The 14561-nt window shown below is 34.8% G+C and overlaps 1 protein-coding gene and 1 long non-coding RNA gene across 2 annotated transcripts in view; one reads left to right on the top strand and one right to left on the bottom strand.

The window, feature by feature from the left end:
- The window catches only part of TYRP1 (tyrosinase related protein 1), a 1163994-nt gene that overhangs the window by 206022 nt on the left and 943411 nt on the right, over positions 1–14561 (top strand). The window lies entirely within an intron of this gene.
- On the bottom strand, positions 10277–11958 carry LOC134807613 (uncharacterized). The gene is made up of 3 exons (XR_010148503.1): positions 11910–11958; positions 11530–11624; positions 10277–10508 (listed from the first exon to the last, which is right to left on the bottom strand). It is a non-coding gene; the product is annotated as an uncharacterized LOC134807613 (long non-coding RNA).

Genomic DNA, 14561 nt, shown 5'->3' with positions numbered 1-14561 from the left:
GTGACTTTACCATTCCTGTTTTTATTTTAAATTTCCATATAATTGGAATAATATTTAAGTGATAATATTTAGAACCAACACATTTAAATAACAGTATTTAAAACAAAAATAAAAGCCTTGGTGACTGAGAAAAATAAACATCTGCTAGGCTTTATTGGTTTTTTTTTTTTTAAGTCATTTAAAAACTCAAGGCCTAACTCTAAAAAAGAGAGTAAACACATCTTCACAGAGCTTAAATTACTAACAGTATTCTCCATGAAGGTTTATTTCTCTTTTGTAATAAATTTTCTAATAAATTTTAATATTCAGTGCAGAACCAAATGCTATTGGAAAATGCTTACAGAATCTTCCAATGTAGTAATTAAACAAGGCCAGTTGATAGAGTGACTGTTACCCTTAATCCCTGGTTGTATACTTACAGAATTCATTTGCTGAGAAAAGTGGCTTAAAAGCACAACTCTAGTTTTCTTAAAGCAACAAACATTTTTATTTCTTAAAATCCTGTGACTTAAATAAGCAATTCTCTTTCCTAAATTTTGTGTGGTTGGGTGATTTAGGATAGCCTCACTCACCTATCTAGCTGCAGATAGCCTGCTTGGTCTAGTGGGATTCAGAAGGGAGGGCTCGCATCTACTCCATGTTATCTCTTTAGATCCAAAAGACTATACTAATATTTTCTATACACAATGTCAAGATTTGAAATAGCAGAGAGAATGTAAGTGCGAATGCACAAGCACTTTTTACGTCTATAATTACATCACAATTACTAATGTCCCACTGAATAAAGTAAGCCAACTGGTAAAGCCTAGATTCAACTATCAGAGAATTTGACTTTACTTCTTGTTGAAAGCAATAGCAAAGAGATATTAGAGAATTGTAATGACTGTGTGAAAGATTGTGTGGCCATTTTTGTGCTCTAACATGCTGACTATTTGAGATTGCTCAAGTTATTTACTTAAATTATGCTGCATAAATGATCAATTATGAGGTTTTGATTTAAGGGCAAATACAGGCTTATATTGAAGAAAATATGTCAGCTAGACTTTCATAGCTACAGAGAAGGCGATATCTGGCTTCAAAACTTCAAAGGGAAGGCCGAGTCTTTAATTAGGAGCTAATGCAGCTGGTGACTTTAAGTTGAAGCCAGTGCTTATTTACCACTCTGAAAATTCTAGGGCCCTTAAGAATTATGCTAAGTCTACTCTGCCTTTTCTCTATAAATGGAACAACAAAGCCTGGATGACAATATATCTATTTATATCATGGTTTACTGAGTATTTTAAACCCACTGTTGAGACCTACTATTTAGAAAAAGCTATTCCTTTCAACGTATTACTGTTCATTGACAATGCAATGGCTCACCCAATAGATCTGATAGAAATGTGTAAGGAGATTAATTTCGTTTTCATGCCTGCTAACAGAACATTAATTCTGCAGTTCATGGATCGAGGAGTGATTTTGACCCTTAAGTCTTATTCTTTAAGTAATACATTGTGTAATGTGTTCCCTGCCGTATATATGGATTCCTCCAGTAGAACTGGGAAAAGTAAATTGAAAACCTTCTGGAAAGAAGTTTCTAGACGCCATTGAGATCATTAGTGATTTATTGCAAGAGGTAAAAATATGAACGTTAACAGAAATTTAGAAAAAGTTGATTCCAGCCTTCATGGATGACTTTGAGGGATTCAAGACTTTAGTGGAGTAAGTTACTGAGATGTGACAGCAATATCAAGAGAACTAGAATTAAAATTGAAGCCTGAAGATGTGACTGAGTATGGCAATCTCATGATAAAACTTGAACTAATGAAGAGATACTTCTTATGAATGAGCAAAGGAAATGATTTCTTGAGATGGAATCTACTTCTGGTGAAAATGCTATGAACATTGTTGAAATGACAACAAAAGATTTATAATACTATGTATGCTTAGTTGATAAAGCAGTGGTAGGATTTGAGAGGATTGACTAATTTTGAAATAAATTTTATAATGGGCAAAATGGTATCAATCAGTGTTGCATGCTACAACAAAAGCTTTCGTGAAAGGATGAGACAATCGTTGTGGCAGACTTCGTTTTTACCCTATTTTAAGAAATTGCCACAGCCACTCCAACCTTCAGCAATCACCACCCTCACTGTCCAGTAGCCGTCAACATTAAGTCAAGAGCCTCCACCAGCAGACAAATTGCAACTTGCTTAAGGCTCAGATGATTTTTAACATTTTCTAGCAGTGAAGTATTTTTATATTAAAGTATGTACATTGTTTTCTTAGACATATTGCTACTGTGCACTTAATAGACTTCAGTATAGTATAAACATGACTTTTATACACACTTGGAAACAAAAAAAATTGTACAATTTGCTTTATGGTGATATTTACTTCATTGTGGTGTTTGAAACTGAACCTGCAATATCCCCAGGTATGCCTGTTATTAGAATCTAGGAACAGAGAACAATGAAGTATATACTAATTGATAAAATTTATTATTATAAAGTACTAAGTTATTAAAATTTGTATTTTCTCAATCATTTGGCCTTCATTATTTTACCTTACATATTACTAAACCCCTCATATGCTTATTTCTTTCTTAGCATACTTCTCATAGAAAACATGCTTTTGAATAGGTAACTCCGAGTATATCTAGAGTATTATGATAAATGTCACACTTGTGCTTTAGAAATTAATTATGCACTAAGCCTTTATTTCAGATGACCTCCGTGGAACGTTTGCTTGGTACTGCAAATTAAAGGAAATAAAAGACTCCTAGACTTGAGGAGCTTATAGTCCTGGTAAATTCGGATATGAAAACAGGTAGTTGTAGTAAACTCTGACACATTTATCCGTCTCAATGGAAAGATTGATTGACCAATAGAAAATTCATTCAGGTTTATAGAATTATTGGATGCAATACGGTTGGAGAAGGGTTATTCCTTTTAGAGAAACTGAGTAAACTGTTGCCTCATCACTTTGTTGCATCATGACTTTTGTGAGAGCAGCATGGTTAGGTACATCTGATAGAACATCCGGAGGGATGCCAGCTAAGTTCTTGAGATAGTCATTTTCAAGGTATTAACTTCAACAAAGAGGAACTTTGCTTCCAACAGCAATGATTCTTGCACCTCTGGGAAATAATAAAATAATATTATTACCAGTGAAAATTGTGAAGGTAAATATTGACCTCGAATGAAGTGGCACTAATACAATTCAAGAAAAAAATGTGTAGAAGAACACATTACCAAACCTGAAAACACAAGGCAACAATAATAACAACAAATAATATAATTCATGTAAATTAGTAAAGCCACTGTGGAGAACAATAGAGGTCCCTCAAAAAACTAAAAATATAACTACTGTGTGACCCAGCAATTCCACTGCCGGGTATATATTCAAAAAATGAAAAGAAAATTAGTATATTGAAAAGGTGTCCACACTCCCATGTTTATCGTAACACGATTCACAATAGCCAAGACAGAGAATTAAGTTTTCATCACATTATAAATGCATAAAGAAAATGGGTATATACACATACACTGGAATAATATTCAGCCATAAAAAGTGAAGTTTTTTCATTTGCAGCAAGATGGGTGGAACTGGAGCACATTGTGTTAAGTGAAATAAGCCAGGCACAAAAAGACATACATTACATATTCTCACTCATATGTGGAAGCTAAAAAAGTTGATTATCATGAAAGCAGACAAGAAAATGTTGGTTGTCAGAGGCTGGGAAAGGTAGGGAGAGGTGGGGATAAAAGGGGATTGTTTAATAAATACAAAAATACAATTAGTAGAAGTAATGAGTTCCAATGTTCAATAGTACAGTAGAACTACTATAGTTAATAATAACATATTGTATATTTCAAAATAGACAGAAGAGAAGATTTGGACTTTTCCCAACACAAATAAATAATACTTTTTAAGGTGATGAATATCACAATTATTTTGATTTGATCGATTTGATCATTAGACATTATTTGCTTGTATCAAAATCACACATGTACAGCTTAACAGGTGCAACTCATGTATCAGTTTTGAAAAGCTAAAAAAAGAGAATAGAATCATAATTCCATAAGTTGTAGAAGTTATGGGGTCCCTCAAAAAAGAGGAGAACAAAAGGAAATGATGATCAAGTTCTACTTAATATTTTAGTATTTGCAAATATAAACTGCAAATGAGATTGGAGATTTAACTAAACAATATTTAGTTAGAACCTATAATTTTTATTCTATAGTTAAAATGTGTTATTCACTTAAATTTGTTGCATATGATGGATTACTTGGATTAAGATTGAAAGAAGTGTATTAGGCAGAAGAAGGAATATTATTAGAAATTTGGAAAGGAAATGTTCGCAATTGCCATTTTTAACTCTTATTCTGAGAATTTAATTTAAAAGTGAACCATGATTTAGAAAATCCAGCAATGTGTTGGGCACCTATCTTGGTAATTTCCTCGTTTGAAATAATGCAGAGATGTTTTTGGTTTAATTGGGTTTAAATAAACTGCAATACGCCGCAAAGGGCATCCACTTTTGTTTAAAGGGGGACTAAAAATAAGTATATTTTTAACTAAAAACAAACTGTTATTTCTAGTAATTTTGGACATGTTCAACTTTTTAAAATAGTTCCCTGATAGGAGAGTCAATGCTTCCTGTTTTCCCTACAAAATATTGTGTGAGACAGTGATTTTCTCTGATACACAATTTGGTTCTTAGATATATTTATCAATAACTTTAGAAAGTACCCTGAGATTTGTATTCTGTTTACTGCTTTAGAGCCACTAACAAAATTGTTTCTTTTGGAGTAATTCTGTTTTATTGATGTATTAAAAATGTGGTGCAGGCTAATGTGGAGAATTTGGTCTGCCACTTTAAATCAGTAGTGATCTATAGAACTATATGAGGTCAAGCACTGTTCAGCCTACCCTTGCAACAAATTATAATGTCACATTAAGTACTTACAGAGTGTTATTAACCAAAGAAAACCTCCTGGGGAAAGAAGATGTTTATTGAAGGTAGCATACGGAAAGCTCTATAAGCAGATATTCAAAAATATTGCATCAGAACAGAGATCTAATGCAGCAGGAGACAGAAAAGTGGAATAATAAATAATACCAGGTGGTATTGGTTATCATGATAATGTTTGTATTTTTTAGAAGGACATTTACTTTTAGAGAGAAAAAGGAAAAATATCATCTTCTTACTCAGAGAAGTTCACGAATCTGAATAAGTAAATGTGTCTTTTGTTCCCTAGTCAACTATCAGAATCACTTCTCTCATTTAGAATTTTTTAAAATAAAGGGAAAAATAGATGTGTGTGTGTGTGTGTGCATGGAGTCAAAATGAGATTGGACTGATAATTTATCAAAATATTTCTTTGTGTAAATGTAATTTACTATGTCTGTTATTTTAATTTCACTCCTTCATTCATTGTCATGTATTTCAGCCAACTATGAGCCAGGTTCTGTGCCAAACTGAATACATGGTGCAGAATAAAACAGATACAGCCTTGGTCTCTGCTCTTATAAAACTTAGTAACAGCTTATACTCTGGTAAGGGGGAACATCGTAAGGAGATATGCTTGAATCTGAGGAAGCAAACACATTCATTTGGGGGGAACACAAAGTTCCGATAAAGTAATGAAACAGTAGATGAATCCTTGGATAAGAAGATACAACAAAAGCAGTTGTGGAGAGTTACAGAAGCTCATGTGATCTGGTTGTCTTGGTTATACCTCAGAAGTCTGTATCCTCTGCTCTTTTCTCTGGTGATCTATCTCATCTTTCTCCACTTCTGTCCACTTCTATTTCCATTCACTATCCAGCTTTGCTTCTCATTCTGCTGTTCTTCTGTCTCTGTGTCGTATTCTCAAGTCTATAAAAGAGAGGCTCAGGCTAGTTATGTACCAGCTATATCAATCAGAATTCTTATTTATGAGCAACATTATGTACTTCAATTATTTTAATTTTTAAAAACTACTGGGCAACTCACAGAATATACAAAAGAGAGCAGATGATCCGGTGTAGGGCAATGAAGACAGAAACAATGTCCAAATTACCTGCAGAGGTCTCGTTTAGCATAGGATATCAGCACCTCAGGAGTCTGCACGATCTGAACACTGGATGATGCTCTTACACAGCTACCTTAGGAAGTGGATATATCTGCTAATCTCCTTAACAGAATGAATTATCTGCTGTATATTCTTCATGAAATATCCTAAGCATAAGAAGGGGATTCAAATATGGTTGGTAGCCAGAGATCTGCTATAATTTTCCAAATGGAAGTCTCCTATTGTGCATGATTTTGGTGTCTTACAACTTAAAGTTTCCTGAACTCCATGAAATCTGTAGAGTGTTTTGTGGTTATTTAGCTCCCATTCCTTTATCAAATTACTAGAGGTAATTGTAACAGTCTCAAATGACCCAAATGAACTTACATAGACTGTGTGTGTGTGTATGTGTGTGTCTGTGTATATACATATATATGTGTGTGTATATATATATGTGTATATATGTATACATATATATACACATACATATACATATACACAGACATACACACATATATATATATATACATATATATATTTGTTGGCTATATCTCAGGGGAAAACATGGCTTTAAATGTTTAGGGTTTCTTGAATTTATCCTAAATAAAATAGGCTTAGTAATTTCTCATCTTACACTTTGATTGTGAATAATAAGCATAATGCTTTTAAAAATATATATTCTATCATATTCCAAAAAGTTTTTATAGAAAAAGATGAAATATATGTAACACAGTGGTAGAAAGTAATATAAAATTGAAATATACTTTTGAAAATAATATTAAGTAATATAAAGGTGGAAAACAATTGTTTTGATATCTTGTCTACATGCTATGTGTGACCTCCAATTCTCAAAATTAGATTCTGAGCATTTCAAAAGACAATCCAAACAAGGAAGTCTAAGAAGTTACATTATCAATGATGTTCATGATTCAAAACAAACAATACAGATTACTCAATATAAGTATAAAAATTACCTTTTAAAACTCTAAAGAAATAGTTCAGTGATTTTATTCCTCATAAAAAACTACTATGAAATAAAGTGTAGTAGCAACAAAGTTATGAAGCTAATAACCATTTCCTATAAACAATTCTTACAATGTTTCTTACAGTAAGTTGATAGAATATGCTAAAGCCTGATTTTATTTTTAATAATTCTAAGAGATTTAAAATATTATATATATTAGATTATTATAAAAATAAAAACTATACAAAGTAAATATTGATAGATTTTTTTTTGCTGGTAGATCTGTGCAGATTAGAGCCTGAGGAAACGTTGTAGGGAATTCAAGAAAAACTGATGTAGAGGAAATGTTAGATTGCATATTCTCTAGGTCAAAGTCTATTAATATGAATCTTTTCAACTATTTCGCAAATACTAATCAGATGTGATTTTTGGATTACACTCTGGCAATTATTTGGAGCACACATTTTCTATTTTGCTAAATGCTTTAACAGACAACTAAGCTTGATATAGGTTTGCTAGGCTAAGTAACATAAAAACTCTGAAAATGATTTTTACATTAATGCATCATAATATGTAAAAGTATTACTATCCTTACTTTACCTTATCTCAAGATTAAGAGTGAACTCTTCTTATCTCAGTTCTAGCTTATGGAAAAGTATAATAGGCATAATATTTCACAGGTTCATCATGAAGATGTTTCAAAATAGGTTACTGAAAAGAAGCTAGTTGATTCCAAAGTTAACACCCTGGAGGGAATATAAAGTCAAGAGTGTGAATACCTTAGAGAATAAATTGCAAGTAAGTATCAAGAGAGCAGGGAGAGTTACCTTTTTTTAAATCTCAGCCTAGAGTTTGAAACTTAGAACCAATGGAGGTGTTGGGGGTGGGGGGTGCAGAGTGGGGAAGAGTGGATTTGTGTCTTCAAACTAAAAAATTCAAAAATTATAATATAGGTGAGCCAGATGTACACAGATCTACTGAAGACTATTTGGGGGACAAAGCTATATTATGAATATATTCACATATTCACATATATTGTGAATTATATGTGGTCAAGAGTGAGGATAGGTAGCTCACTTGTAATTGCTCTCTTTGGTCCTGTAGTATAGGCCCACCTATAGGAAGGAAATAGGCTCAAAAGAGGGAAGTAATAGTATCTCTGTCCTCCTGCATTAAGCAAAGGAAGTCAGGAAACAGCAGAAGGAGCAATTCACCAATATCATCAAATACATTACCAGTAAAAATTTCTAATAATGGGGGTTAATTCTCAAAAACAAACAAACAAAAAAAGAAACAGAAGAAATTGCAAAATACTTATTAAAAGAATGAGTTAGTTTAGTTGCATGTCAGGCCTAACGATGATAAAGCCGAGTTCCAATAGTGCTAGCAAAATTAGAATGATTTTGATGAGATTAAATTCTTGTCACATTCTGATTCTTAATAGGTGTGGAGAAAGAGATATGGTGTCAAAGAAAAAGTCAATAGCGATCTCTAGCATGCTGTAAGATGTCTTTCTTCCTGACTACAGATCTCTGAAAACAGATGGGAAAAAATTGTATCTTTGAATTTTAAAAAGAAAATGTATATTATATTGGTCTGAACACTTTTAATTTTCTATCTGAGACGGTATTTTAAGACTTGGAACCAACCCAAATGTCCAACAATGATAGACTGGATTAAGAAAATGTGGCACATATACACCATGGAATACTATGCAGCCATAAAAAATGATGAGTTCATATCCTTTGTAGGGACATGGATGAAATTGGAAACCATCATTCTCAGTAAACTATCGCAAGAACAAAAAACCAAACACCGCATATTCTCACTCATAGGTGGGAATTGAACAATGAGATCACATGGACACAGGAAGGGGAATATCATACTCTGGGGACTGTGGTGGGGAGGGGGGAGGGGGGAGGGATAGCATTGGGAGATATACCTAATGCTAGATGAAGAGTTAGTGGGTGCAGCGCACCAGCATGGCACATGTATACATATGTAACTAACCTGCACAATGTGCACATGTACCATAAAACTTAAAGTATAATAAAAAATAAAAAAAATAAAAAAAAAATAAATAAAAAAAAAAGACTTAAAAGATTATAGGGCTTTTAAACAACCTAACTGTGAACAACAACAAAAAAAAATCACTGAAACTACAAGAACTTTCATCTAGGGTCAGGGAAAGAAGTCTACTAAATAATTGTTAAAGGGGCAGCAGTTGAAATCCAAACTATAGTTTTATTTGACCGTGTCCTAAAAGTTATGCTTGCTCAGAAATTTGGTGTGTGTGTGTGTGTGTGTGTCTGTGTGTGTGTCTGTGTGTGTGTGAGAGAGAGAGGAAGGAAGGGCACGAGAGAGATTGAGAGAGAGAGAGAGGGGAAGGAAGGAAGGAAATAAGGACATTTTCAAAAGAATCTGTAATCAAAACTTTACAGCATCAAGGTCAATTAGATGTTGATATCATCTCGCCGTGAAATAATTTTAAAAATCAGCTTCATTCATGTTTAAAACACATTAGCAAATCACTAAAGAAAATAAATCCTGATGGAGGATGTATATAATGATCTTATCAACATTTAACACTTGCAATACTTATGAATGAGAAAGAAAGGATGCTATATTTATATCTGTTTACCACATAGAGTGTAATAGCAGTTTACTGTCATGAAATCTTGGATATTTGTACTTGTTTCAGAATATCATACATATAACACACAGATGGGTGTACTTACATATTTTTAAGTGTCTTAAAACAGTTGCCCTAAGGTCAGGGCAAGTGTTCAAAAGATTAAATTTAGAATGACTGGAGCATAACTAAAAAGGGAAAACACATTTCTCTTTTAATATATGTTTCTACACTGCTCTGTTCCTAGACATCACACCTAAACCCAATATAGCATTCATAAATATCTACCTCAGCCAAACGGAGCACAATTTACAAGCAAAATAGATTTTGTTTTCTTAATTCTGTTTCCAAATAAGGAATTCTCTTTTATTTCTTCCACTGCTTATAGTTCCAATGGAACAAGCTATGGAATGAAGCTTGTTATAAAAGTGGACTTCAGGGTGCATTAAAAATGATTGTGTATAGACAATAGAACATTAAAACATGTTTTCTTAGGAACAGATGCCAGCTGGCAGGGAATAGAGCACTTAATTTAATTTTTTAACCAAGACAGCTTATGTGTACTCCTCAAATTCACTATTACATATAGGACAATTTATTGCCACCATTGCAATGGAAACAACTCAAAACTGTTTGGGTAGACATATTATTTTTTATTTCTATTTTGTTTATAGTAAAGATAAACTGTTTCATGAAGTTTATAGTAAAACAGCAATTATTAGTAGAATCTGGAGGTTGAAAGCAGGTGAACTATCCTTCTGGATACTGGAGTAGCCATTTCTGTTCTCCTGTTCAGTCCGGCCTCCCCTCGTTCCTTAGCATGACCATGAAGGACATCTTAGGAAAGTGTTTTACTCGATATTTTCCCCCTCAGCTGTAAATAGAAAAACCTCTTGTTTAATTCATGCCTTATTAATCATACATAAAAGTCCAAATCCTCTGCTAGACAGGAATTCTCTAGTTCATATGGGTTCCATGGTTCCTGGACAAACCCTCTGCCTTGCTCTGGTGGAGACTGATGCTGATCTGGAGGTTTAGAACACGAGGCTCGCCTAGCCAACAGCCTGAAATCAGGCCAGGGACTAGGAAACAGCCTTAAATCAGGCCAGGAAATAAGATGGTTAGTTATATCTTTCCAGGGTCAAGCCTGTAATACCTGAGGCCCGAGACCTGCAACCTGAGGCTCCCATCAGCTACTACAATAGCAAACCTGTGGAAGACCTAAAATACCTGTTTTTTAAACAGCCAAGAGATAAGTAATTACTTACAGGCTTCCTTTGGTAACTTTATTACATAGTTACTGTAGACTATAGTAACCATTTTATATTGTACAGTTTCTTTGCTTCCTTCCAAGCAACTGAACTCACTTCTTTTGTAATAATTAAGTAAATGTTTTAATTTGTTTCTATAACAAACAGTTTTAATAGCATAGGTATCCACCCCCTGAGTTTCCCATTCTATAAAACAAAATGACAGATATTTTTGGGTCCCATGTGGTTAACCGTGGTCTGTGTGTACTGGGGCTATGCATACTGGGAATCAGCTTAATTTTACAGCAGAGTTTATCTTGTGGAGAGCTTGGATGACTTTTCCCATAGTATCATTACCATACAAAATTAAATAGACTCCTTGGCAGTGGTCACTTTACAAAAGAGAAGAAATCTAGATCTTCTAACAGCTGAAAAGGGCAGCGTATGTCTTTTTCTAGAGGAAAAATGCAGTTTTATGTCAATCAGTCAGGAATATTGAGGGATATTGCCCCAAAACTAGCCGATTGAGCCTCTAGGAGATGACTACAGCTTTCTGAGTCATGGAACTTTTGGTAAAAAAAAACGTGGAGTTGGGGTTCATGGCTCCTTCCCCTAGCCAGCCCCCTATTAATAATTATACTTTACCTGGTTTTTGGACCATGTGTGTTACATCTTTTAGCGAAATTTGTTTCTTCTTGCATAGAGGCCATCAAACTCCAGATCATGATGCAGATGGAACCCTGCATGAAAGAACCCTTCCTCTCAGGCCCATTAGACCACCCTCTGAAGGATCCCTTACTGCCACAGTAACAATGCCCTCTCACAGCTTGAAGAAGCCTGAGCGGTCATCTACCCTCTCCCTCTAATGACAATTAGGGTCACCACTGGAATGAGAGAGGAGGCAGGTAGAGGCTAGTTAGGCAGATAGATAGGAGGGGTCTCAGAAGAGGGACATTGCCTGTGGGACCACACTACCACTGCTTTTGTTATGTAGCTAGCAGGAGGAAATGTGGTTTAGAACGTACTCTTATACCAAGATTCTTGCTCATAAAGGGACTTTCCAGCTGCAAGTGCAGGTGCAGACAAAGACTGAGGACATTCTAAAATGACCTTGAACTCATTATGATGCCATTAGTATTATTGTGGTTTTAGACTCACCCCCACCCCATGGATTTTGCTTAGGCACTAATGGGTAACAACCAAGATGGAGTCACTATGGCCAACACCAGGCATGTGCATATGCAACGACCCCAGGGGGAAACTTTACCCCTCCCAATAAGGTAAAACCCACAGAAGACGTTCTTGTTTCTGCCACATGAAAGACCCAGAACTCAACCCCATTTTTGGCACACACTGGGGCCTATTGGGGGAAGATCGGGTCAGGGAGAGCAGTAGGGAAAAGAGCTAATGAATGCTGGGCTTAATACGTAGGTGTGGGGTTAATAGGTGCAGCAAACCACCATGGCACATTTTTCAAATCCTAGCATCCTGTCAATCTCTTTTCTAGGATTTACAATCAATCATCAGGAAATTCCCCATACTCTCAACCTTTTTCTGATATTTTGTTCCCATTCATATTCTAGCAATAACCACTTCTTGGAAAACACTGTGTCCTCTCTAGCACACACCCTTCCAGTATTAAATTTTTCATTTTAAATCCCGTAGTTTCCTAGGCTTGATGTTGAACTTGGTACCCTTTTATTTATTGGTTCTCCTCCCAGACTATATATCATCCGACCTCCACTTAAAAACACATCTTAAATATCATACTGAACGATGAACCACATATTATTGTTTCTTATTGTACTAATATATGGAAACGCAGGTCTCTTAATCTTGAATATTTTAGCTCATGGCTCAGTTTAATTCTGCAACATTGCTCTTTCATAGTTTGAATGATTTCAGTTTTCTCATATATGAACATTTAATAGGCTAGTGTGGCAAAGAGTGGGTATTTTGTTATGAAAACAATTTCTCTTTCTTTTTGACAAAGAGCTAGACAATATTTACAAGTCACCTTTATGTGGACATGTGGATGAATTATGGCTAACAGAATATTAGCGCCATAATGTGAAAGACATTTGGTGTCACATTATATTTCAAAAAATAAGTATACTTTCACATTATATTTCAAAAAGTAAGTGTACTTTTGTAACTTGAATACGCCTATTAATTTATTTCATGGGATGAATGAAAGGTGAGAATTTCGAGACAAGGCTGATAATTTCTTTTAGGACACACAAAGGAATAGGGTAAATGGAAGCAAATACGAAGTCAAGTAGAGTTGCTTTGTTGATGTGTCTTTGATTTCTTCTCTGATTTTATTTATTTTTTTATATAAAAGGTAGATTTTAGAGTAGGTTTTTCTGTGAGTAAAAATGATCCTTTAGAGACAGAGAGATTGAAGATACAGATGTGAAGAAATAAATAAATGTCAGAGATAGGAGTAAAGTTAAAAGGCCACTGATGCAGGCTGTTTTGATTTGGTTAAGGGGAAAAAGAGTAAATTCCCTCAGATAGGTTTCCTACTCCCACTGAATTATGAGGCTAGGCCACTAGTTGAGATTGTGATTAGGAAATGAGGTGAAGACAGGTTGAAGAGAAAAGAGAAAGGAAAAGCAGCAAGTTCTAGAGGCCAAAGCCTAGGGCCTCCATTTCATGTAACTTTTTAATTTGCATTTCTCTGATGGCCAGTGATGGTGAGCATTTTTTCATGTGTTTTTTGGCTGCATAAATGTCTTCTTTTGAGAAGTGTCTGTTCATGTCCTTTGCCCACTTTTTGATGGGGTTGTTTGTTTTTTTCTTGTAAATTTGTTTGAGTTCTTTGTAGATTCTGGATATTAGCCCTTTGTCGGATGAGTAGGTTGCGAAAATTTTCTCCCATTTTGTAGGTCGCCTGTTCACTCTGATGATAGTTTCTTTTGCTGTGCAGAAGCTCTTTAGTTTACTTAGATCCCATTTGTCAATTTTGTCTTTTGTTGTCATTGCTTTTGGTGTTTTAGACATGAAGTCCTTGCCCATGCCTATGTCCTGAATGGTATTGCCTAGGTTTTCTTCTAGGGTTTTATGGTTTTAGGTCTAACGTTTAAGTCTTTAATCCATCTTGAATTAATTTTTGTATAAGGTGTAAGGAAGGGATCCAGTTTCAGCTTTCTACATATGGCTAGCCAGTTTTCCCATCACCATTTATTAAATAGGGAATCCTTTCCCCATTGCTTGTTTTTCTCAGATTTGTCAATGAGTTCATGTCCTTTGTAGGGACATGGATGAAATTGGAAACCATCATTCTCAGTAAACTATCGCAAGAACAAAAAACCAAACACCGCATATTCTCACTCATAGGTGGGAATTGAACAATGAGAACACATGGACACAGGAAGGGGAACATCACACTCTGGGGACTGTTGTGGGGTGGGGGGAGGGGGGAGGGATAGCATTAGGAGATATACCTAATGCTAAATGACGAGTTAATGGGTGCAGCACACCAGCATGGCACATGTATACATATTTAACCAACCTGCACATTGTGCACATGTACCCTAACACTTAAAGTATAATAATAATAATAATAAAAACTTTTTAAAAAGACAACTTATTTAGAAAAGGGATTTTCTGAAACACATTCTACCAGACGGATAAAAATCTGTTTAGAAATTATTTTTTTCAAAATCCATTCT

This window comes from Pan troglodytes, chromosome 11 (assembly GCF_028858775.2).
Source record: "Pan troglodytes isolate AG18354 chromosome 11, NHGRI_mPanTro3-v2.0_pri, whole genome shotgun sequence".
Classification (NCBI taxonomy): domain Eukaryota; kingdom Metazoa; phylum Chordata; class Mammalia; order Primates; family Hominidae; genus Pan; species Pan troglodytes.
This window is presented reverse-complemented; position numbering and strand designations above follow the sequence as displayed.